This window comes from Octopus bimaculoides, chromosome 8 (genome assembly GCF_046866305.1).
Source record: "Octopus bimaculoides isolate indiv1 chromosome 8, ASM4686630v1, whole genome shotgun sequence".
Taxonomy (NCBI): domain Eukaryota; kingdom Metazoa; phylum Mollusca; class Cephalopoda; order Octopoda; family Octopodidae; genus Octopus; species Octopus bimaculoides.
In genome coordinates, this window is record NC_142935.1 from 50,716,574 (window position 1) to 50,744,073 (window position 27,500).

Here is a 27,500-nt window from a genome sequence, read left to right on the forward strand (position 1 = left end):
CAAAAAATACCACTTGCTTATGATATACCCTACCACTCACACATCAGCAAATCCAACCATTGTATTACACAAAACTTTGGAAATATTTCTATCATGCCATATATATATGGAATGCAAAATAAATTGCTCAGGTGGGGATGAGGGAGAAGGAAGAAGGAGGAAATCGACACAAAAAATACCATGGGGCTTACATGTGTCCCGATCGGGAAGAATAATGTGTCAAACTCTATTTGCACATTCAAATTCTGAATTCTAGCGTCATGCACAGCGAGCCCCGGCAATACACCGGATATGAGTAAAAAAAGAAATACTTTAAAAGAAATCTAGAAATACATTCCGCAGGATATATCATAAACAATTCATAATTATTTATGAACATATCAATGGCCAAACATGTAATCATAAATTTCATAATAGAAATATGTATAATTATGAATATATCACAATTACAACGAAGAGGGTTGGAAAAACCCCTTACATGTCTAGAAATAGCAGTCAAAACCACTATAAAGTCATTATAAATACTCATATTCTATCTCTTCGCAATAAAGCTGTCAGCGGGCGACATGACATAAAATTCACAACTTAAAAATAAAATGTCAATTCTTTATTGCAATTACGAAGTTAGGAACCTAACGGTTCCACTCTTCTCTTCAGGAGAATATTCCTGTAGATACAAATTATACACACTTCTTTCAGGAAATCTATGATTACATGCTTCGTCATTGATATATTCAAGGGCTGTAACAAGGGCCTGGACACCTTCACTTTGGAAGACAAACATGGGACCCTTCACGAATTGAATCACTACAATAAGTGCACTGAAGTTGGAGTGCTAGAGTTTTAAACTCAATATCTCACCAGAAAACAAGACTCAAATACTTCCGTATTACACCACGTAGTTATATCGAACGATCGATTTATCGATCGACCGATAACTAGACAGATAGATAGATAGATAGATACATACATACATACATACATACATACATACATACATACATACATGCATACATGAACCTACAACCTGATTACTTAGTCTCACTTTGAAGTGTATACGTTTGCAATCCAGGAATAGCAAATGGCAACCCAATATCTGATGCACAGAAGAGACAGAGACGCAGGAAAAACACCAAAATGTGAAACTGATGCTGACTTTGTGAAGTTAACACCGTGGATATCACCCACATCATCAGCAATTGTCTAAAAATGCCATCACGTTATTATCTGTCAATCAGACATGATGTTATAGTCAAGACACTGTATAATGCAATGCGCCGAAAAGATAATCCTGAGGCCAGAGTGATAAGAACTCACAATATGGTAGAGGTTATAGACATTCATAATATGCAAAATTACTGGTGGAATGCTCCAGTGAAAACCACAATAATATACAAACATAATAGACCAGACATGGTGATTTGGAGAGAGAAAAGAACCTATATATTGTAGTTGAAAAAGAATAAAAAACCTACGCTGAATTATTGAGAAATTTACAGTTACTTTAGTCGGATTATAATTCTGGTTTATAATTTCAATTATTGGGGCACTGCAATATGTAACAGATTGCATAAGCACCTATCTTTAGAAATTTGGTTTCACAAAACGAGAAATGAGAAATCTATTTCGAAGATTATAGATGCAAGTCATCAATGAAAATGCAAATATTTGTAAACCTTTTCAGTCTATATGCGCATGTTTAGACATGCAAATATATGCATGAAAATGCATATATGAAACAAAACATGCAAATTTGCACATGCACTGAGGCAAAATACTGCTTGCATTCTCACAAACATGCACAAATAACCATTTGATATTGTTCAAATTCCAGTGAAAGAACATTGGATCTCGGTTAGACACTGTCACTTTCGCTAGAGAACTTGAAATATAAGTGAATAAGAAAAATATATACAAACATCGGAAAAGAACTGTCCTGGAATAAAAATATAAAATACCTCTGTTATTGAATACGTACATAAATATCAGCACAAAGAGTACTGGTGGAACATTCCCATCAATGTATCTGTCAAGTGTAAGCATAACAGGCCGGACATTGTTGTTTGGGATAAACAATAAAAATTATGTACCGTCATAGAGGTCAGCTGTTCTGCTGATGTGAATATCCCTTTGAGTATCAAAGAGACAGAAGACAACTATGGACAACTGCTTCGAAATCTCTAGCTTCTATATCCAAGTTACAAATTTACATTTACTTTAATAATAACTGGAACACTTGGTTTTGTAAATAAATCCCTAACCGTCAGTCTGAATAAACTTGGAAGTATAGAAAAAGAAAACAACAAACGGCTGACTCGCACATTACAAATACAATCTGTAAGCGACACAGTATAACTATGCAAGACATCTCTCAGGTTTAAAACGTGACATTGTTTTCGGTAGGAGCTTTGTATCTTTGTTACATTACCAGCTTCAGAGCAAGAGTTTAAATGATTAAAACCAGGAGAAACATTCATGCATGCCTACGTACGTTCGTACGTACATACATACATGCATTGAAATAATGATAGATATAGATAAACAAATAGACAGGGATGATAATCATGGTTAATCGAAACAGTAAACTAACTCGTATAAAGACAAAGACACTTCGTAACGAACAAATTCTTGAGTGATCTTTCAAGATGGCTTTATTGTACCTTTCGTTCTAGTGGGAAAAGCATGTGGATTTCACCTCCAGAAAATTATTTCCAATACACTTCAATTCATCTATTGTCGCTTTTCATTACAGCTCAACATTCTTTATCACTTAATTAGATTATTTCTGGAAAAGTTTGCACAGAGACCTGTTTCAAGGTACTCATAGTTATGCAGAGAGCTGTTCATTATACAATTATTCAATTTACCTACACATTTGTATCAAAACACATACATACAAGCATACATACATAAATAAATATATATACATAATATGTATATTTATACATGTATATCTATATTTGTATATCTATATACATGTATATACATATATAAGTATATATATATAGAATATATATATATATATATATATATATATATATATATATATATATATATATATATATATATATATATATATATATATATATATATATATATATATATATGCATACATTTGCATGTCCACCACTGTAAGCGTTTGCCTGCGTGTGTTTGTACACGTAGGTATATTAGTGCGCAGCGCTGTATCATAAGAGTTCATTCATGCATCGGTGTTCAGCATTAACATAATGCATATATACATATACATACATGCATATATATACATATATACCTTCGAGTGTGTCTGTATGCACTGATGAATATTAATATGAATATTAATATTTGTTTGCATGAATTAGGTTGTTATATATGCGAATGGTTCTAAAAGCAGGAATGCATTATAGATAACACTATTCGTTCAACTTGAATTTCAGTGATTAAGAAGGAAAGGAGGGACAAATTCTTCAAATAGATATTATTCATATTTAGAAATTACAAATGCTTTCTTTGTGTGTGTGTGCACGAGTAGGTGTATCTGTGTGTGGGTGTATGTGTGCGTGTGTGTGTGTATGTGTGTATACATATCTGTGTGTGTGTGTGCGTGCGTTTGTTCATGTGTGTGCGCATATATGTGCGCGTGTGTATGTGTAGAACCTTTAAGTATAACCATATATGCTTGCATATACATGTCTGTATATATATATGAGTATATACAAATATACAAGTTTATACAAAACTATATGTATGAACGTATATATATATATATATATATATATATATATATATATATATATATACATACACATATATATGCACCTACATATACAATATATATATATATATATATATATATATATATATATATATATATATATATATATGCACCTACATATACATACATATATATATATATATATATATATATATATATATATATAAATATATATATATATATATACACGTATGCGAACATATGGAATTATATATGGATATATACACATGCACACATTCCTACATTTATAGAGGTGTGTTAGGCTACATAACTATTGATGATATAAACACATAAATACACACGCATACATATGTATATGCTTATATATATATATATATATATATATATATATATATATATATATATATATATATATATATGCATAAATCTATATACATACATATATATTTATAACTATATATGTATGCATGTGTGCGTGTGTTTGTATGTGCATACATACATATATAATTTGCCTGCATGCACAAACGTATACGTATATTTGAGATTTTTCGTAATGTTGGATTATTTCGCCATATTAATTTAGGATTCTTCTTTCTTGCCATTTTAACTCAAACCTTTTGGGAACCGCTTTTAAATTGTTCGTTAATTCCCTCCGATTCCCCAAGGAGAACGTCCATTTGTATTGTTAGCTTACACACAATTTGAATCAATGCCATTTCGAGAGATGAAGGGAATCACGCAATTAGAAAACGAAATCTTAATATTCATTCTTACCTTTAATCTGCTTTCAAATTTCCTAATTTTAAATCGATGTCTCCGATTGTTAAGGTAAATTATACAACCACACGAGTCCAAAATTTTAAATTTCAAAGCTAGACAGTTCTTCGATGCATTTTCTGATTTGTACATTGATTACATGTTACAATATTCCACTTTGTTTGTTTGTGTGGTTGTTTGTTTTTGTTTTGTTTGTTTTCTCTCGAGGCTTTGTGTATGCAAGTTGCGTTTGTATGCGATGGAATTTATATACATTAGACATACATATGCGAGTGTGTGTGTCTGTGTGTGTGTGTGCATGTATATGTGCGTGTTTGTGTGTCTATAACTATACACACAAACATATACATTTACGTATATATATAAATATATATACGCATATATAAACAGATAGGCTACATTCATATGCATTTGTATGCGTGTGTTTTATGCACGCACAAACACACGTGCACACGCATATTGAGACACAGATATTCAAACACACACATGCACAAAACAAACACACATACATACATACACACACATATATACAAGTGGCATGCTTTTCGTTTTCTATAACTGCCTTTATCTGATTAAAATTCCCCTTGACGGTACATTTTAATACAAGGTGCTAAAACCTGTTTTTTTTCCACAGGCATGATTTCGTACAGATGTTGATGAAAATAAAGGACTGTATAGAGGAAGATTATATCTCTTTTGCATGACGGTCTGTGGTGTGACATAGAGTCTTACTGCAGATGTTCAAATTCCATGACTCACTAAGATCGGCACTCTAGTAATTTATCCTTGTTCAAATCTTTGTTGCAAGTGTAGACCTGAAAACTTGTAAAGATTATGAACGGCATGTATACACATGCACACACACACAAACACACATATACGAGGTTGTGTCACAATGGCCCTGGACTAGTTCTGTAACGTACCAACAGATAACAGCTCACAGCTGCGTGCGTAGAGACTGATAGCGGTGACCTCCATGAGGTAGTGCGTCGTGTGGAATCGCTGCGTTTACTTCGCAAGTTAAGAAATTTGTGTTTTTGTGATCACATGTATGCTGTAGTCTGTGATTTTTGCACTGTACAGGAAGCTGGTACAAAGAACCAACGTGAGATTTTGCGTTAAACTTGGACAGTCTGCTAGAGACATTGAACATACTTCGGCAAGCTTACAACGTGGAAGCAATGGGTCGTAGGCAATGTTTCGAATGGCACAGAGCTGCAACGCAATCAAGAGTATGCTCATTGTTCTTTCCGGCATTTGCAGTATTGTGCATCACGAATTCGTCTCCCAAGGTCAGACTATGAATCTACTGCGACGTTTCGAAATATTTGAGGAAGGACATTCGGCGAAAGTGACTAGATCAATGGAGCGCGAAGAATTGGATTCTGTGCTACGACAATGCATCCTGTCACCAAGCTCTCTTCACACATGAGTTTCCCGCCAAAAACAAATGGTGACACTTCCGCACCCACTCTATTCGCCAGATTTAGCACCGGTGGTCTTCCATCTCGTCTTCAGGATGAAAATGCAGCCCAAAGCTTACCGTGTTAACACCGTTGTCGAGATCCAGAGCAAGTTGCAGATGGTCCTCGACTTGCTTACGGAAAACGACTTCCAGATCAGATTCCAAAACAGGCAGGAACGTTGGGGCCTGTGAATTGCTGCGCAAGGTGACTATTAAATAAATGTTATTTTTTATTAAACATAACTAGTCCGGGAACATTTTCATACCACCTCATAAACTAAGAGAGGAGTTGAAGAACCACTAATATATATATACGATATAACATCTTCAGTGTATGGAAGTAAGATATAAATGTATGACGAGCCCTGTTTGCAAACATAATGTAAGTAATTCATAAAAGGAGTCAAATGAAAACGTGAGAAAATTCGATGCGGTCAAATCTCACAGTGGTGGCATTCGTGGAAGAGAAGGCAAAAGACTGAGATGCTTAGCAATATTAAGAAAGGGAAAATTGTAATTTCATAAAAATTAAGAACATAGGTCTCACAGATGAAATGACACAACATTGATATGCGTGGGAAAGTGGTGTATTGCAAACCGATATAATTAATAAAACTATCAAGGAAAAGTGTTTAAACGTTAGCCACGAAGACGATGCGCATGGTGATGCATATTGATATGTATATACATACATACATACATACATATATATATATATATATATATATATATACATATATATATATATATATATATATATATATATATATATATATATATATATATGTATATATATATACATATATATATTAGGGATAAAATCCAAAATTACAGATAAAAACTATAAATAAATAAATAAATAAATATATATATATATATATATATATATATATACATATGTGTGTGTGTTTGTGTATACACACACACACTCACACACACATTTATATATTTGTTGTTTTTATAGCATTTGGCAGCATATATATATAATTGGATACGATTGCCATTTCAGTTAACCTTTCAGCAATACAAATCAGTGACCTGTATAAGTGCACAATAATTGTAGTTTACAATGAAATGATAGTGGTTTGCACTGAATGTATCGCTATTTGTTTGAAAGAACTGACAACGTTATACAGCACTCATAACTTTTTTTGTCATATTTCAGCAGCTAAAGGTGAACAAAAAAAGTTTATAGATGACTTATTAATAATGACCACATTCCTTAATGTTACAAGTTCGAAATCTGCCGCGTTAGGCTTCGCTTCTTAGAAGTAATGAAGTTAAGTTTCAAGCCAGATTAGGATCGATTGAAGGGGAGTACACGTTCCTCCACAATCCTTAGCTATGCACACGGTATTCAGGCTAAATTCGACAGTTTGCATAAATGAAAAAAATAAAACACATCGCATCCAAATATATAAATGTATTTTTAAAAAGATACTTTAAAAATATCAACTAGATTAAAAATATCAACCAGCTTGTGGGAAATGACAGTTTAATCAAAGAAGTCGTGCTCAGCTTTCATCACGTCCTCAAGACGGCTCCGGAAATTGATGCATGCGTCCAGTCACAGTCTCCCGGAAAAGGTTATCAAACATCTGCTTGAGCGTGGCCAGCTTAGTACCGCACACAGAACGGTTGATTTCTTTCTCAACTAAGTCCAACATATAATAAACTATTGGATTACAATCGGGGGATCGGTTTTATATGGGTTTCCTTTGTCTTTAATTTCACGCTTTTAATAAAAGAAATTTAGTTGCTGTTTGTTCAATCTAACATGTTTCAGAAAGCAAAAAATACGAACTTGCATAAATGCAAGAAACTGTTATTATTATAATTACTTAAACAAAAGCGGAGAGCTGGCAGAAACGTGAGCGCGCCGGGCGAAATAATGCTTAGCAGTAATTCGTCTTTCATTACGTTCTGAGATCACATTCCGCCGGGGTAGACTTTGCCTTTCATCCTTTTGGAGCCGATAAATTAAGTACCAGATGCGTAAATGGGTTGATCTAATCGAGTGGCTGCCTTTCCAAAAATTTCGGGCCTTGTATCTAGAGTAGAAAAGATTATAATTACTTGAACAGATTTTATATAGTGATCTGCAGCATTTGCATTTTCTCATGTGTTGAATGTTAAATACAATAATCTCAGAGGTGAATTATCATTCAGTATATATTATACATTACAATAACATTTTAAATGAAAAATACAATCTGGTCCGAGGTAAAAATGAATAAACATTTTTTCTCGTTTCAGCTATTTTGCTAGTCATGTCGGGGCACTGCCATGAAGGGTTTTAGTCGAACAAATAGATCACAGTACTTTCTTAAAGTCTTGATACTGATTCGATCGTTTCTTTTTGAAAAGACCGCGAAGTTAAGAGAACGTAAACAAACGAACTGAGATTGTTAAGCTGAAGTTCGTTAAAAGCAACAACGCAAAGATACACACACACACACATTCTTACACATCTACGCGCACATATGCAGCAGGTTTCTTTTACTTTCCGCCAAGCTTATTCACTTACGAAGATTTAGGGGGCGCAGTAGACACTCGCCCTAGGCGCCATGCAATAGGACTGAAACGAAAATATGTGGCTATGCAGCAAGCTTCTTTCCACACAGCGAAGCTTTCAATAAACTATATTATTTTGAAAAACACACTGAGTTCTTAGATTTGGAAGCACTACTAAACCATCCAACATTTGTCTATAAGATCATAAAGATTCAGTTTGGGAAAATATGAGGAGTCTGAAGACATATAACAGGCAATGATTTGACAAATTATTTCTACAGTTGCTTCTTGATTAAGTTATGGCGTTTAATAGTGTGTTATAATGAGATATCTAAACTTAGCATGACTAACGAACCGCTCATACGCATTTGAAATAAGAGATTACACACGGAATTAAAGATGACTTTTACAGTTTTAAAAAACAAATAACAATCGAAAAACGAAGATTTTTCGATAGTTTTTGTGTGATTTTGAAACTAACGATATAAAAAAAAACGATAAACTTTAAACACTTTTCAGAAAGTTATCTAAAGTGTTTCACATCAAGTTTAAATTACATATCTAAAAGATCATGTGTGTGTGTATGTGTGTGTGTTATATACGAGGATATACGTACGTAAAGATACATTTATGGGTATATATATATATATATATATATATATATATATATATATATATATATATATATATATATATATATATATATACATATATATATATATCTATATATACATATATATACATATATATACCACTAAAGCAACTTAAACCGTCCAAAGGACGGTTGCGTTTGCTAATATATATATATATATATATATATGTGCGCGCGTGTGTGTGTGTGTATGTATGTATGTAAATATATATATATATATATATATATATATATACATACTAGCAAACGCACACGCCCTTTGGACGGTTTAAGTTGCTTTGGTGGGGGATTTTTTCAGCAAATAATTGAACTATCGAGAAGGTCTATGAGTAGCACGGCAATCTATGTCTCTAGTTAACCTAGGAACAGAAAACAAAATTGAAGGTTGGTTATTGTAGAGGTCGTTTCACTTTAAAGATAACAGAGCATAGAAGTGTGCAAGCGAGGCAAAGTAGAGCTACTGAAGTGTTCTGAGAGTAGATTATGGATAATTACTACCAAATATAGTTTGTTTTACATGAAAGCGCAATTTCTAGTTAGAATCAGCCACATAAATGTGGTAAGGAAATTGGAGGAAGACGTTGAAATTTCTCTGTGAGTTTATTTTTTTCAGCAGGAAAGGGAGCTATTTTTTTGTAGTGAAGTATGACGGGTACGTTCACAAATGGCAATATAATACCTACTTCAAAAAGTAGACTTAAAGGAATGTATTTGCTACGTGCTTACAGTGTACAACCAATCTAAAATTGGAGTAACGAAAAATGTAGATATGAAGTGTTTGACTTTAGTTCATGTATACTGTTTTGAATCTTTAGCAGTTCGCAGTGAAAAGAAATCTTTAGCAGTTCGCAGTTCGTGTTGAAAGGAAGACAGATAATTGTGAAGTTGTAATGACAGTAAAAGTGAACAGGGTACATGTATATACGTGCTCAAAATAACCGGCATTAGTCATATTGTGAGCAGAGAGTTTACTTAGGGTTGTCCCCGCTGCATATAACAACAGTCATTAATGAGCTATTAATGAGCTATCGTGTCCTCCGGTAACGCACAATGAAAATTGGAGAATGATTGCATTGTACTCGAGACTTTAGTCATTCAGACCAAAGTCAGGATGTTGCCCAGCCCACACCACAAGGATTTAAACTCTTGTGGACCCTCCCACGCCATCCTGCGCCGTCGCACATCGGTGTGTCGAAACAGCTCCTAAAGAGTTGACATGAAAACGCATCTTGATATATTGCTGAAAGAGGTAGCCAAGTAGTCGACAGTCCAAATAAATAGACAAAATTGTTTGACTTTTATAATATTCTCTAACCAAAACTCAAACTGTACAATACACAATAAAAATAAATGTAGAAAGTAAGAATATAGAATTACAGCATATAAATAAATAATAAATCGGAAAATGTGATAGCCGCTAAAAAATGTTCTCTAATGCCAATATAAGACCATATAGATTAAAAAAGTATGGAAGACTCTACATACAAAAAACTATATACATACAACGAATTTGGATAAATCTTTTAAATGAACAATAAACATTTATTTACATGAAAAGAAAGTGACAACTTCCAAATCCTGTTTCCTGACTGGGTCACTGCGCAGGTGGACAGTCGCAATAAATAGACAAAATCCTTTCACTTTTATAAAACGATTAAAAAAGTATGGAAGACCCTACATACTATAAACTATGTCTATTTTCGTCCATTTACGCGGGAGTTCTGGGCAAAATGTTATAGTGCATGGCCATCCTTGGAACATAAGTGATATATGCGTAAAGTTTGGGGAAAATCAGTTGAAAATTCTGGAAATGTATGCGTTAGTCATTATACACACACATAATGTGATTTATACATATTAGATAAAGAGAGAGAGAGAGATACTTACTGGAAGAGAGACATGTTGAGAGCTGTGGAGAGTAACATATTATAAATGAGGTAGATGAGAGAAGATAAGAGAGGAAGAATTTTGTACCTATATATCTTTTATCCTTTACTTGCTACATTCATCAGATTATGGCTATGGTTTAGCACTACCATCAAAGATCTTAGTTGAACGAATCGGTCCCCATGATTTATTTCTTTAGCCTAGTTCTTACACAATTTTTTTTGCCGAACCACTAAGTTACGGGGACATAAAGACTGCAACACCGGTGTTCAAGCAGTGATGCGGAGACAAGCACAGACACTCATAGATGTATATAGACACATACATACATACATACATACATACATACATACATACATACATACATACATACATAATACATACATACATACATACATATATACATATATATATATATATATATATATATATATATATATATGTGTATATATATATATATATAAATACATATATATACATATATATAGAGGTATATTCCACAACACAAATGACATTCCCAGACACACGCATTACATGTGCAATTTCAAAGGCATATACACACGCTGATGGAGGCACACAGTTATTCAAACGCAAACATTCACACAGAACCATAAAAATATATACAATTGAACATGCATTCATTCCTATACAAACACGTATATGTAGATGCATGAAAGTACAGTGCTAAAATTATAGCTAACACATAGATATACAATGACACACACTCACTATAGATTAGACTGTTAGATGCACACACACACACACATGGACGTGTTTTGCACACGCATACACACAGATTCATACAAAAACACTATAGATATCACACACTTTTCTATATCACATACACATCCATTGGTACGCAGACTAGAACTCATACATCATAGGGACACACATGGATACAGACAGATGCATTCAAAATATCACACAAAGTCAGATGCATTCGTGCATATCACTCACACAAATATACAGATGTACACAATCACGTATGTATCATATGCATAGGGATTGCCATATATGCACATAATTACTGATGTCACATAGTCACATAGATATGCACAGAATCGCATTCACTATAATCGCATAGGCAGATGCAGAACCGCACTGCTTGATATCGCATAAAGACGAATGCGCATAACATTCACTCATTAAAACAACATACGTGCGAATGTATGACCATATCAAACTCTTTTATAGATATCACAGATAAACGCATCCAACACAAGCACGCATACACACGCACACACAGAAACACACACACACACACACTCATATATATATATATATGTATATACATTCACGTACCATCTCACATGCAAGTAGAACCTTACATATAGAGACGCATACACAGACATATTCCATGCATCTACAAATGCACACGCACACACGTTACATACGCAGCTGCAGACACACACATAGACATTGATAGATATACACACATACAAATAGAAACACACAAGCGTATATAACATACACAAAAATGTACGCACAGGCTCACACTGGTTTACAACATTACAGACAGATTTTATACGCATAAATAGAAGCACATATTAACATACAGACACACACATATATACACGTGCACATACACAGACACACTACATCACACACTCTCACAACCCCCATACACATATAAACTACACTAAAACAACAATATCAAGAATATTTCAAGCCTACAAGTCCAACTCATTTCAACCATTTTCTGTTAACTGTTATGTTCTCATTGAACCATGAAATTAAGTGGGGAAAGCAATCTATCTTCTTAATTTATTCTTTTTACCATTTTATTAAGTGGGATTTGTGCTTTTTGTTAACTAATTCTTCGCTATTTATCACCATACATTTATCATCATCATCAACATCATTAGCATCATCAACATCATCATTATCGTCGTCGCCATCGTCGCCGTCGTCGTCGTCACCGTCGTCGTCATCGTCGCCGTCGTCATCGTCATCATCGTCGTCATATTTGCCATCGTTATCGCCATCATTGTTGTCGTCGTCGTAATTGTCATTGGCGTTATTGTCTTCATCAATAAAATTTTGGACAGGCAGAAATAGTAGAATGGATGCCTGACTAAATGCTGAACGGTATTTAAGTTCCATTTCATTACGTATTTAGTTCAAATCTCATTGACAGCAGTGAATGTCAAGAACAATAGAACACCAAACTAAATATATTTTATTACACAAATTTATGCTCTGAATGTTCTCCACTAGATTAAGAATTCTCATTATTTCTCAGAAGGCTTCCATATAACTAGCTGAATCTTCAGATGAAATCTGTTTTGTGATCGTTGTTGGTGAAACTGGTGGTACACTGGTTTAAAGAGTGAATGGCAAATTTTGGTAGTTGCTGTTTCATTTAATTTTCTTTGTGAAACCAACTTTATCGCACGAAATAAAAGCCTTTATAGTAATTTGTGGGGATCACTCTAAGTCATGAATATTGCGAATAACAGAGTTTCTATTTTACACTTCTGCTAAACTGTTAACTTTGCACTGCGAGATGCACAGGAAATGTATGATGCATACTTCCTCTCATGGTCGTCCTACTTTACAAGAAAGATGAAAGTTTTTGACTATGATGTTGTCTATGACCATAGATATAGCAGAATTTTTTCTGGATAGTTTACACAAGCAAGTGTATTTGATGCCGTTCTGAATCACAACACAAACACACAGATTCTTAAAAACTTAATTAGAATATGACACCTGATATATCTTCCTTTCCACGTAAAAAGAAGAAAAGCTATAATTTGGTCTTAATGTAATTACAAAATAACTAGACTTTAGTTTCACAGAATCTAAATTTGATAGTAAAATTTCAAATAGATTTGAAGGCAGCATATTAAAATTTTCTGTAACAAAATCTTTGTTGTCTAGAGTAATAAGCAAATACATTAAACTGTTCCAGAGTAAATGCGAGATAATTTTGAAACTCAGAGAAAAGACATTACCATAAAACTGAAACATCGCTATAAGAAGTATTTAAAGGAAACTCCCTCGCCGTAGTGCTTTTTAAACAACTATCTTTAATACAGAGAAAACCTCAAATTGTTTGCTGCAGATAATAAACAATTACAAACGTTGGTGCTGGCAGAAAATAAATTTAGTAGAAGAATTTACAAAGGATTGGGATTATAAAAATGCACGAGGCGTCTAAGAGAGGGAATTAATTACGTGTATTACTGCCCTGTTAGATAACGGAATATATATGATAAATAGATGGAACACAGACTTATGAGAATTAGGATGAACGAACTAGACTGTGTATAACTCATACACGAATGAAAATATTAGGAAGTAATAACATACGTCCATTTGATGAATAATTAAAATAATGTTAAAAGCGAAAAATAATCTAATCGACATCAATACACGTACCATCCTAAGGTATTTAGAGTTGTTATTTTCTTAGCAAGATTAAACGGAAGAAGATATAATGTGTGCATTTAGATCACAACACGGAAAGTCTGCCACGGTGATTATATTTAATACGAATACGGGGATTTAGGGACTTTCTGAAATCAGAAAACTATTATAAAGTTTTCACAATAGGACGACAAAAATATCTAATAGAGAATAATAGAAACCTAATGCGACTAGCTACATAACACGAATAAAGCAAAATTATTTGTGTCTCGAAGGAAGCCAATGTTTATAAATCAGTATATGAGATAAGAGAAAACTGTGAACAGAATGAAATGAAACAACAGAAAATGGGAAAATAATAAAATCAATAAGTAAAATAAAAGTTTACAGAAGCCTATGATGAAATGCTGGTGAGAATACGACGTAAATGGCAAATAACTGAACAGAGAGGAAACAAACTAAGAAGCAACTCAATTCTAGGTAAGTATGAAACTCAGTGCTGAGACGAAAGTACTTTTTAGTGCGGCACAGTTTCAAGCTTTTCTGCTAGAAATTGTTTAGAGCATTTAATGAATCAAAATACATATATATATAATGTAGTAGAATACATCTATGTATGTATGTATATGTATGTATGTATGTATGTATGCATGTATCTATCTATCTATCTATCTATCTATCTATATATATATATATATATATATATATACACACACACACACACACACACACACACACACACACACACACACACACACACACACACACACACACACAGCAATTATTCAACAGTCCAGAAATTTATTTTTAAAATGGTTCTGGTTAATTCTGGTTAATAACAATAAAATGCTATGGTACATATTAGATAGATAGATAGAAATATTGAGAAATTATCCATATATAAATATTATCCATATATAAATATTATCTATATATAAATATTTGGAAATAGAGATAACTCAACTGTATGAATTTTAAATAGAAATACTCACCATATTTGTTCAAATTAATTTTAAATATAGAAGCAAGTGACTACATAACGTGTGTGTGTGTGTGTGTGTGTGTGTGTGGGTGTGTGTGTGTGTGTGTGTGTGTGTGTATGTGTGTCATAGTTGACCATGGCAGGAAAGGAAATAGAAATTATTAATTTTAACATAGCGCCATATTTATTATATTATTTCTGCGATTCCCTATTTCGACTGTAATAATCCTTTCTAATATAGGCACAAGGATTGAAATTTTGGGTACAGTGTGCTATACCCAATTTCATCTGCCCAAGGGCTCAAATGGTACTTATTTTATCAACCACCGAAAGGATGAAAAGCAAAGATGACCTCGGTGACATTTGAAGACAGAGCGTTGCACGGACTGCTACCGATTCTATCTGCACGTGCCTTCTCTTCTCCTGTAATAAGAATTTTAAGTTAGAACCAAAAACCACAGATTTGAGAGAGGAATTTGACTGGGTTTATGGATCACAGCATTTTACTTCTAGCTAAGGTACTGATTTCAAAATGATGAAAGGCGATGGCAACTGCACAGAAATTTTCTCCAGTGCTCTAACTGTTCTGCCAACAAAGAAACGCAGTCGTTACTACTGGTGATGTTGCTAATGCTTTAATGTATCTTTATAGGTATCTATCTTATTCGAGCAAAATTGTAATTACCGAAATAATTAAAATTCTCGTTAACGTTTTTAAGCAAGGAAAAATAGCATTAATATTAGTTAATTATTCTCCATCGTCCTCTAGCTTTCGTAATAAATATCGCCATACAATAAAAATGAGTAAAAAAAATATGTATATTATATACATATATACATATTATGTACGTCAATGTGTGTGATTAATCGAGAGATAGAGAGTGAATGTGCTTGTGTGCGTGTGTGTGTGTGTGTGCGTGTGTGTGTGTGTGTGTGTGTGTGTGTGTGTGTGTGTGTGTGTGTGCTTGACTTGATAGTATGAGGAAAATGCTATGTTCTATCATACATATATATACTCGCTAGTATTTTACGTGTAGCCGAAGACTAATATTTTTGCATGGGAGTTAATTTTCATCCTATATTTAACGAACTTATAGAAAACACATGGAGTTAATATATTTGGCTCTAATTTTAATCTCACTTAATGATGAAGAGATAATTTTTGTTTTTACTTGCTTTGATGAATTTGACTTGCGTCGTGAAAAGTTAATGCACTGAGTTCGTGGTTTACTACACTCATTATTGGCTTTCATGTTTGTGCTTCATTCTCGTTTTCTATTTCTTTCATATGTTCATAGAATCAAAACATTTTTAATTAGGCCATATTCTCTCCATTATCGAAGCCGATATATGGGTCGCCCAGATTTTGATTAATGTCTTTCGAGTATATAATTTTAAATCTGTTGTTGGCACTCCGTCGCTTACGACGTCGAAGGTTCCAGTTGATCCGATCAACAGAACAGCCTGCTCGTGAAATTAACGTGTAAGTGGCTGAGCACTCCACAGACACGTGTACCATTAACGTAGTTCTCGGGGGAATATTCAGCGTGACACAGTGTGACAAGGCTGGTCCTTTGAATTACAGGCACAACAGAAACAGAAAGTAAGAGAGAGCGAAAGTTGTGGTGAAAGAGTACAGCAGGATTCACAACCATCCACTGTCGGAGCCTCGTGGAGCTTTAGGTGTTTTCGCTCAATAAACACACACAATGCCCGGTCTGGGAATCGAAACCGCGATCCTATGACCGCGAGTCCGCTACCTTAACCACTAGGCCATTGCGCCTCCACTTTAAATCTGTAAATGGCACTTAAAACATATATCATGGCTGTGCACTTTGAAGTTTGAGTAAACTTGTCCTACACATTACCTTTACCAAATAAACGGAGTGAAAACTGTGGTTACACTGTGGTAACGCTTCTATTTAATGTTAAATATTGAGTGAGGGCTTACTATTTCTCTATGTGAGCCGATTTCCTAGTCATATTTAACAAGCAAACAGAAGAAAGTTGAGCATATTTTCTATTTATTTTAATTTTCAATCCTGTTCACTGCTGAAGAAGGGACCAGTTTGTTATTTGCGTGGAACATAGCCAACCTTACAATATAAAATGTGTGTGGAACAGAGTCCTATAACCACAGATAGCAATAAACATTCTTACATCAAACTCCTCAGTGTCCATACCAAACAATTTTTTAATGTTAAACTGATATAAAGAGCGTCAATATTGCATTCACTGAAGTTCGCAAAAGATTACAGTTGTGTGACGTAGTTGAGGAAGTTTTAAATAGTCTTACTTTACAAATACGATACAGACGGTTACTGAGATTAGAAAAAAGATACATGATTATAAAGGTGGTAGATTTTTATGATAATTAAGTAGTTTTTAGAGCTGAAATCCAAAGTCTAGAAGACGGTCGAATAAACAAGTTGTCCTTCGTGGACTAAATTTGCATATATCTGAGCATTCATTGTAAACGTATTAGTAGGTATGGATGTCTGTGTGAATTACAATGTATCGGCATGTGTAAAAGAAGGTCTTTATACATTTACGCGTTTAGATGGGAAAATATCTTTTTATCATTTTATATAGATGTGTAAAAGAATGTAAATATATAAGTTTGCATGTGTGTGTATATGTGTATTTGCGTATATGTGTGTCTATGCGTAATTATGTACGTGTTTGGTAGCACCTGTGTTTGTATGTACGTAAGTATTTACATATGCATGATGTATGCATATACTTATGTATGCATATATCTGAATAAAGAAATGTCTTAAACATTCTGTGTATCTTTCTGCATGCTATGGAGTCATGTTTGATCAGAGTACGTGTATATATTGTCTGTATGCGTTAGTTAGTATATTTGTTTCATTAAGTAATTATATATACCTGTGTTTAGTTCACTGGAGAAGAAATAATTTAGTTAGTTGGAACGCCGGATAAAAATAGTATAAGTTATTTGAAAACAAAAGGGAAACTCAACATGGTCAATCTTCTGCAAATATTATGAGCCAAGTTTATATAAACTCTCACACACAATCCCTTTATATAAGGACAATGAATATTAAGGAATATAGCCCTACATAATTCTCATATAACGGGATAATATTAGCTGGAATATTTTTGCTCGTTTTAGTGAAGCAAATCAACGAGAATAGTTTTTTATCTACTCAGATTCTGTTGCGTTCTATCTTTTAATCCCCGCTGCTAACTTCGACTTTTGTCATTCTGAAGTTGACAAAAGTTGCACAAATGTTACTGTTGTTAAAATAAAACTATTCCGCATTACACAAATTGGAGGTTTGTGTCAATGCTAGTGATGATAATAATTGTTGTTGTTGTCGTTAGCTTCGACACTGTTTTTGTTAACCTTTAAATGAATTCAATAGGTATTGGTTTGTAGGCTGAGCTCGCTTGGTGTTGGCTTTACTGAGCAGGATTTAAGTCCAAAAGTGTTAACCTCAGGTGGAATTACTACATAAGCAAGTGCCTATTTAATTATTTGCATAATGTTTTTTCCCGTATGAAAATATTTTCTTCATTCGTAAATTGACAAAATGGAGTCTCCGAGCAGGAACGCCTCTAGAATATTAAATAGTAACAAACATGTTTGTGCAGACAGTAAACAAGAAAAAGTAATATCAACAAGAATGCTTTGCAGAACACATACAATTAGAATGAAAAAAAAATGAAAACAGTAATGAATTTTGTATCGATAATAATACTAAGAATAGTCTTAGTGACTCGTTAACAATAATAACAAATGCAAAACAATATCACACAAGAAGAAAGGCAAAAACAACGACAACGGAAACATCAATAACACTCACACACTGTTAACGTTCTGCGGAACGAGAATTTTAAAATGGTAAGAGTTCGGCAACAGATATTTGGAACAAATTAATTTTGAATATAAACAAATTCCTGCCTGGCAGAAAATGGTTGCGGTTTCTCAAAAGACACGGTTATTTCTTGGTCCCTTGATTTTTTTTTCCAAGTGTGAAAAAGGATAAAGTTGGCATGCCTTTGCTCTAAAGAGAAAGAACTTTCTATGTAACTACAAAGAGAGGTCTGGGTGATGTATGTATCGGTATGCTGTATAGCAAGCAGTCCAGAGTATGTACAAGATCGAAGTCCTCGTAGTGTGATATACAGTGGTGTATGGGTATGTGCTGAAATGGTCCATCACAATATAAGGTTAAAACTAAGAGCTATTGTCAGTGATATTTACACCTGGCTCATTTTAACACAATACAGTAAGGTAGTAAATACAAGTTATGGGATAGATGGAGTCAAGGAGAACTGAGAAATATTTAAGACTTCTAAACATAACTGGGTCATGCTGGAGAAGTGATCCATTGTGGGCGTAGGAACAGAAGTAATTAGACTAACGGTTGAGAGTAAACTGCACACATACTGTACATAAGATACTAACAGTCACTTGAAGGTTATCTGTTTCGATGCCGAAGAAAATGAAAACACGTAAGGTGATACAGAGAAAGGCAGAAAGAGAGAAAGGAAATTTCAAAGAGAAACACCATCTAAGACATTCAAGTGCAATTTACAGTATATTTGGCTACCAAAGAACACTTATATATTCTCAAACGTTTATCAATGCAAATATGAAATATAAACTGGCTTCTGTAAATACGAACAACAGTTATGCTAATCCTTGCAGCATATACGATATTGAGATCAAGACACACTACTACTATTCTATATCACATTGCACGAATTACATTTGGTTGGTTACTTTTGATTTGTAGCTTCACCACCAACACCAAAGCGCTAAAGCCAAAACTTTGCAGCTTGCACTTTAATTACTAGCGAAATAATGTTTAAGTCATATAACTATAGACATATCTGCATGCATTTAAATGGTCAGTATGATTTTCAATGGTCTACTGCTCTCTTTAAGCGCTGTGAAGCTGAAGGTCGAACGAAGTATGTTTACTGCTTACGAGAGTCTGCCAATGACTGTTTGCTACGATACTACTCCGTCGATCTATTAGCAAAAACATGGTATACTAGCTGCAGTATTTTACATGCTTGGTTGTGAGTGACAGGTATATATATATATATATATATATATATATATATATATATATATATATATATATATATATATATATATATATATATATATATATGATTATAAAAAAGGGCATTAATGAGTAGCGCCACATGATAGAAATAGATGCCAAATAGCTCTAAGAACTACACTATTTACCCCTTTAGCACAGGCTAAAGCAAGGGGAGTGAACAAAAAGGATTTTTTTAATGGGTTCAACTATAGATCAATTTATTTATAACTTAGAGATGTAAATCCCTTAACTGTCATCAGTAGAGTATAAATCATTGTACATAATTATAACAATTTATACATAACCATACGAATAACACGTATCCACAAGCACATATGCAAATGTTCACATTTATATACAAGTTAAATCTGATTCATTCACCTCAACCACGTGCGTATGCGACCAAAGAACTGACAATCAAAAAAGCAGACAAAGGAAGTGGTGTAGTCCTGATTGACACAGAATACTACAAAAACCTAGTATTATCCATGCTAGAAGACGATACCTTCTACGAAACAATTATAAACTTTAAACCACAAAAACAATGAAATATCTTGCATCCTTAATTAATCTACATGGAAACCACTTGACAGAAAAAGAAATAGATTATGTAAACCTAATCTTTTTTACGACCTACCTAAAATACACAAGAGCAAGATAGTTAAAGACACCTGCAAATAATCACCAACCAAATATATAGATATCCTATCGCCAAAAGATTTAAAGTTAAGACCCAATATAGCTGGCCCGGCCTGTGAAACCAACCGCCTAAGACATTTTCTAGACATCCTGCTGAAACCCTTGCTGAAATACATCAAATGTTTCATTACAGACGATCTTGATAAGCTTAAGCACCTACCAAAAACAACCAATGAAGAGACATTATTGGTTTCCTTCGATGTTATTAATCATTACACCAATATGCCACATGACTATGAAATAGAAGCAGTAAAATTCTGGCTTGAAAAGTACCCCAAACAACTTCCGGAACGCATCACCCAGGTTTTTATTATTGAAACCTTAAAATACATACACAAATTTAGTACATTAAGAAGCATATATACATAAACACAGGCAAGTACACACACATTTGTATATAGGAAAATATAGATATACTGCAATTGAAATCACTGTCACCAACCTATCTTTGATGACCATGATATTTATGTTTCGCTTTATCATTTGAATTCTTCACCTGTACGAACAGAAGTAAGCATAGGTACTGCACTTTGATTGCCAATATACGTTCTCTTTGCATACATACACACACACACACGCACTCACGCATGCATACGCACACACATACACACACACACACACACACACACACACACACACATATATATATATATATATATATACACAGTTTAAAGTTCTCTAGTGTCAGAATATATTAATGCAGTACTGTATTTACTCCGCATGACTTCTGACATTATCCACATGGTCGAGATAGGCTGGAGGATGAAACGTATACGCAGGAAATGTATGTGTACATTGGTATCTACGAGTGGATTTATCAGTGGGTACATATAATTCTCGTTTATATATTAATGGTATATTCTACTGCAGATCGCAAAGCATTTATTATTTTTTTTTTTTTCTTTTGCAGAGCGTGAAACCTCGAGGTATAGAATTATCAAATGTTTTTTGTATTTTCTTGCACATTCCTTCGCGCTCCTACCTGTGTTTGAATATAAAGACAAATTTTAGCGTGGATTGTTGGCATTTGACATCTACTTCTAGCATTGCCGATGGTCATTTCCAATAGCCCTTAACTATTATTATATTTTTACAATTATATACGTTATATATATATATCCGTAGAAAATTTTGCCCAAAAGCACGTATTCTAAAATCGAGGAATAACTAAGAAAGGAACAATACCAACAAGAGACCAACATCAGTTTGGTTTAACTTTGGCTCTAATTCACCATTATCAATGAGTGGCTGGAACGCAGAAACTCATCATCTATGAAGTAGTTGTGGGGCTAAACAAACAATATAATTATAAGAAATAAAACGGCAGTGTACACGATGACGATGATTACTTTGATGATGATGATGAGGAGGAGGAGGAGGAGGAGGATCAATTTGATCATGGTGATCATAACAACGACGACGATGTTCATGATGACGATGATAGAAATAATAACAATAAAAATAATAATTTAATGATGACAGTAAAGAGGAGGAAGAGAAGGAGAAGGAGGAAGAGAAGGAGAAGGAGGAGGAAGAGAAGGAGAAGGAGGAAGAGAAGGAGGAGGAGGAGGAGGAGGAGGAGGAGGAGGAGGAGATGAAGGAGATGAAGAAGAAGAAGAAGAAGAAGAAGAAGAAGAAGAAGAAGAAGAAGAAGAAGAAGAAGAAGAAGAATCTTTATCAGCAAGTATGAAAAATAAGTAGTCAAAAATACAGTCTTGGGATGAGAGTAGAAAACAGAAGGGTAAGACTAATAAATTGAATTCCAGAAAAAAGCTGCCGCTTTTTTTTTTTTAAGCGAGAAAATTGAGGCATAAAAAGGTAAAAAGCTGTTAGTGACAGTTGAGGTTTTATTATTCATGTTATTGTTGTTTTTGTTGCTCTTGTTGTTATGAGAACAACGCTTTCTTTGGTGTCTTCACATATAATGAAATAAAAACAGTAAACTAGGTAACTTTGCTATATTCAATTACAATACCATTTACTTGGCTTCCAATGAACAAATCAACGTAAAATATACCAAAAATAAAGGTAAAAGAAAAAAGAAAAAACAATCGAATGCACTAAACTTATGAATAGTACTCAATTATTTTTTTTTCAAAAATCCCCCTCAACCTTTTCCACTCCTCCTCCTCCGCATCCTCCTCTTTCTTCAACTTCTTCAACTTCTACTTCAACGTTATAATCATAATCAGCATAATATCTACCGCCACCTTCGCCATTAACATCTTCATCATCATCATCATCGTCATGCCCGACATCAACATTATCAACATCACCGTCATGTGCAAAAGCGGCAGCATCCTCACCATCAGCGTTTTTACCATTATTATCTTCATCATTATTTTGGTACATTTTAATCGAAATGTCAAATGCAGAGAAAAGCATTTTGTATTTAAAGTTTATGTATACATGTATTGTATATACGTATATGGATTAACAGCTATATATATATATATATATATATATATATATATATATATATATATATGAATATATGTATATTTACGTATATAGATATACACACATACATATACATGTATATATACACATATACTCTCATATATATATATATATATATATATATATATATGACTGTGTATATGTATATGTACATATATATTTGTATATATACATATATATAAGCATGTATGGATGTATCTATGTATATGCGTTTTGTGTATGTGTGAGTGTATGTGTGTATATGCATATGCTATTGATAGCAATTGGTACTGGTAAATTGGAAAGAAGTTGAATGGAATTGAAATGGAGGTTGCCACCAGTATACCGGAATGTTGCGTAAGATACATTGTGTTTACTTTTGATGCAGTTAAATTATTTCAGTAACATTTAATAAAAATTTCAAATAGTACCCATAATTTTGCTGCATTTGCAGAGAGCGGTGACACTGTTATTTTGTCCCAGGTCAAGTTTGATCCATGCATAATTATGTTGCGTGATATTCAAGACTTATATATTACGTATATATATATATATATATTTAATTTATTTATTTATGGGTTTCAGCCAAGTGGCTGTGGTCATGTTGGAGCACCACCGTGATTTTCTGTCTTTATGCTTTGCTCTCTTCACGTTCCTTGCATGGCTCTTCTCCTGCACCTGATATAGTCCAATCAAGAGTTTTGATGGCACATCTGGTGTATAAGAGAATTTGACATCGCTGCCCTAAACTGTGTCTCATTTCGAGCCATTGGTTCGTCTGGTATCGTGGAGAGGAAAGCGTCAAGTTTTGTCTTGAAGACCTTCACATCCGTGTCTTGCAGGTCTCTCAAATGTTTTGCCAGGGCATTGAAGAGATGAGGTCCTCTGAAACCGAGGCTGCTGCAGTATCTTGTATATTCATGTGTATGTGTACGTATATATATGTATATAGGCACCTACGCTCTTTATATATGTGCATATGCATGTACATATATATATATATATATATATATATATATATATATATATATATATATATATATATATATATATATATATAGATATAGATATATATATATATATATATATATATACGTACACACACACACACACACACACACACACACACACACACACATATATATATATATATATATATATATATATATATATATGTATGTATGTATATATATATATATATATATATGTATTTATAAGTATATCTATCTATACATATGTGTGTATACGATATACCCACGAGTGAGTGTGTGTGAGCGTGCTGGTGTGTGTGTGCGCAGATGTGTGTATGCGAAGCAATCGCTTGCAAATTATCTAACGCAAAATGACATTTAACCATTCATCAGAACGGGAAGAAAGGTTTGAATACAAGTTCAAAATATCTAGTTATTGTCAAGTTTACTGAGTTATTTCTCAATAGAACAGCAGTAGAAATGCTCGTACACAGTGTTCTCCAAGCATTTCCCACAAGTGCCAGAACAGAATGTGAACATCTTACACCATACCTCCAGAGAATGTCGTTACTCAGTACAAACTATATCATCATAAAAACAATAAAATCTTTGTTGAAAATTCCCAGAATGTTTGATTAGATTTCTGCTTCCTTGGAGAACCATAGGAACCAAAAATTCGAATTTATTTGAAGCTTCTCTCCTGAAGAGTTATTTAGTTTCTTTCACACTGTTCATGACTTGTAAGAAATACATTTATCTTGTAGGAGACTGTCCGGTAAATTATATTCATAGCAATGGGAGCTGAAATGTTAAATGTTACAAAGACAGAAATGTAAGGTATGTTTGTTGTTGATCTTTTCTGTAGATATTTCACTTTTGTTGTGTGTTATCATGATGTTGTAGGCTTTCGCATGTGACTGTACATGTATGAGTGTCTGCATATATGACTATGAGACTATGTATGTGCTTGTGACTTAAATATAATAATTATGTGAAAAAGAATTGTTAGGACGTGCGTATAAATATGTCACGTATGTGTGAAAAGATTCAAAATGATGTGGTAATCGTGTGTATGTATCTCTCTAAATTTCTTCCTTTTTCTGTGTATATCTATGCGTGTTCATACACAAACATAAACTTACACACATATACATTTATACATATGTGTGTGTGTGTGTGAGAGAGAGAGAGAGAGAGAGAGAGTGCGTGTGTGCGTGTGTGTGGGTGTGTGTGTGTGTGTGTGTATGTGTGTGTGTGTGTGTAAATACATTAAGTTAGAATGATTGTCGATGCTATACTTTGAAGCAAACTAGCCTACAGATTTAGATAAATCTTATATGAAATCTTACTTACAACGTGAAAAAAAATGCATACATATCAATTAATTCACTTATTAGTATATTATACTCATTTGAGAAAACACGCTGGCCCAATAGTAATAATTGAATCTTCAAAACTAACTTATTTATAAGCTTCAAAGTCAGAATCATATCATAGCGCATAAAGCTTCCTGAGGACCAAATTAAAGACATCGATAATCTATGCCGGATAAACCGAACTTAATAGGTATTCTCAGCCCTAACACAAAGCACACAGGTATATGTGTGAGGGGTGTATTCCACTTCTCTAATTCCGGAGTTATTCTTCCTCAAAATAGTTATTCAAATAATATAGCTAAAATGTTACACTTACAAGTTCAGTGAAAGCCATACGCCGTGCTCACAATCATGAGGTAGTGTGTATCTGTGCATGTATATATGTGCATATATATATATATATATATATATATATATATATATATATATATATATATATATATATATATATATATATATATATATATATAAACTCTCGACTCTGTCGATCACGAATGACCATAGGTTCACTTAAGAGGTTGCCCTCCAGGATAAAAGTGTGGGCGGAAAATCGCCTCACCGGTGAATGCACAACGTAGGGTTGTTTTTATGGAAAACCAGCAGTCGCCCGTGTATACTAGCCACCGATGTTATCCAAGGGAAAGGCAAAGGCCGATACAGCTTGGCACCAGTGATGTCACAACTTATTTCTGCAGCTGAGTAAACTGGAGCAACGTGAAATAAAGTGTCCTGCTCAAGAATACAACACGCAGCCGATCCGGGAATATATATAGTTGAAATTTAGAGAAAAACAAAAGATGAAGACAGGTGCATAAACACCATGCAGGTGTATTAGTTTGACGCTCGGGAAGGTGAGAAAGTCTTTTATGTTTCAAGCCTAAGCTCTTCAACAGAAAGGAACACGTGAAGATAAACAGAGTGAGTAAGTGTGTGTGTGTGGGGGGGTGTTATGTAGATAGATAGATAGATAGATAGATAGATAGATATGACGGGCTTCTTTCTGCTTGTCTTCCAAATCCAGATGCAAGCCTTTGTTGTGCCCAAGGCTATAATAGAAGATATCTACCCAAGGTGCTGCCACGCCCGCACTTATACTGTATATAGTTTGAATATGCTATAAATAGCCTTCTCTCATTTTTTTCCAGACAACATTTTCTATAGCTCTTCGTTTTCAGTGACGACATTAAACACCCTTCTTAGCATAGCTTACAAGTATACGTCTACTACATATGTTTACTTGCCAAAGTATGACGAGAGCCAGTCATATGTAGCCAAATCACTATTTAATTGAATTTGAATGTCACTTACATATACTTTTCTTGTACTCGTGTTGTCTCATTGATGTAAGTCTCCACATGTCCGAAAAATATCCAAAAATATTGCTAAATATAATTAAAAAATCGGAAACGAAATTTATGTTCTCATTAAGTAGTTGCTAAGGATGATGTATCCTACAAAAGTAAATGTTTTTGAGATTACATTTTTGACAACCGTAAGTCAAAGAGTTTGCATGCGAAACAAAGGGTTTTATAATATGATACCCAAAATGTTTGTTATTCAGTTT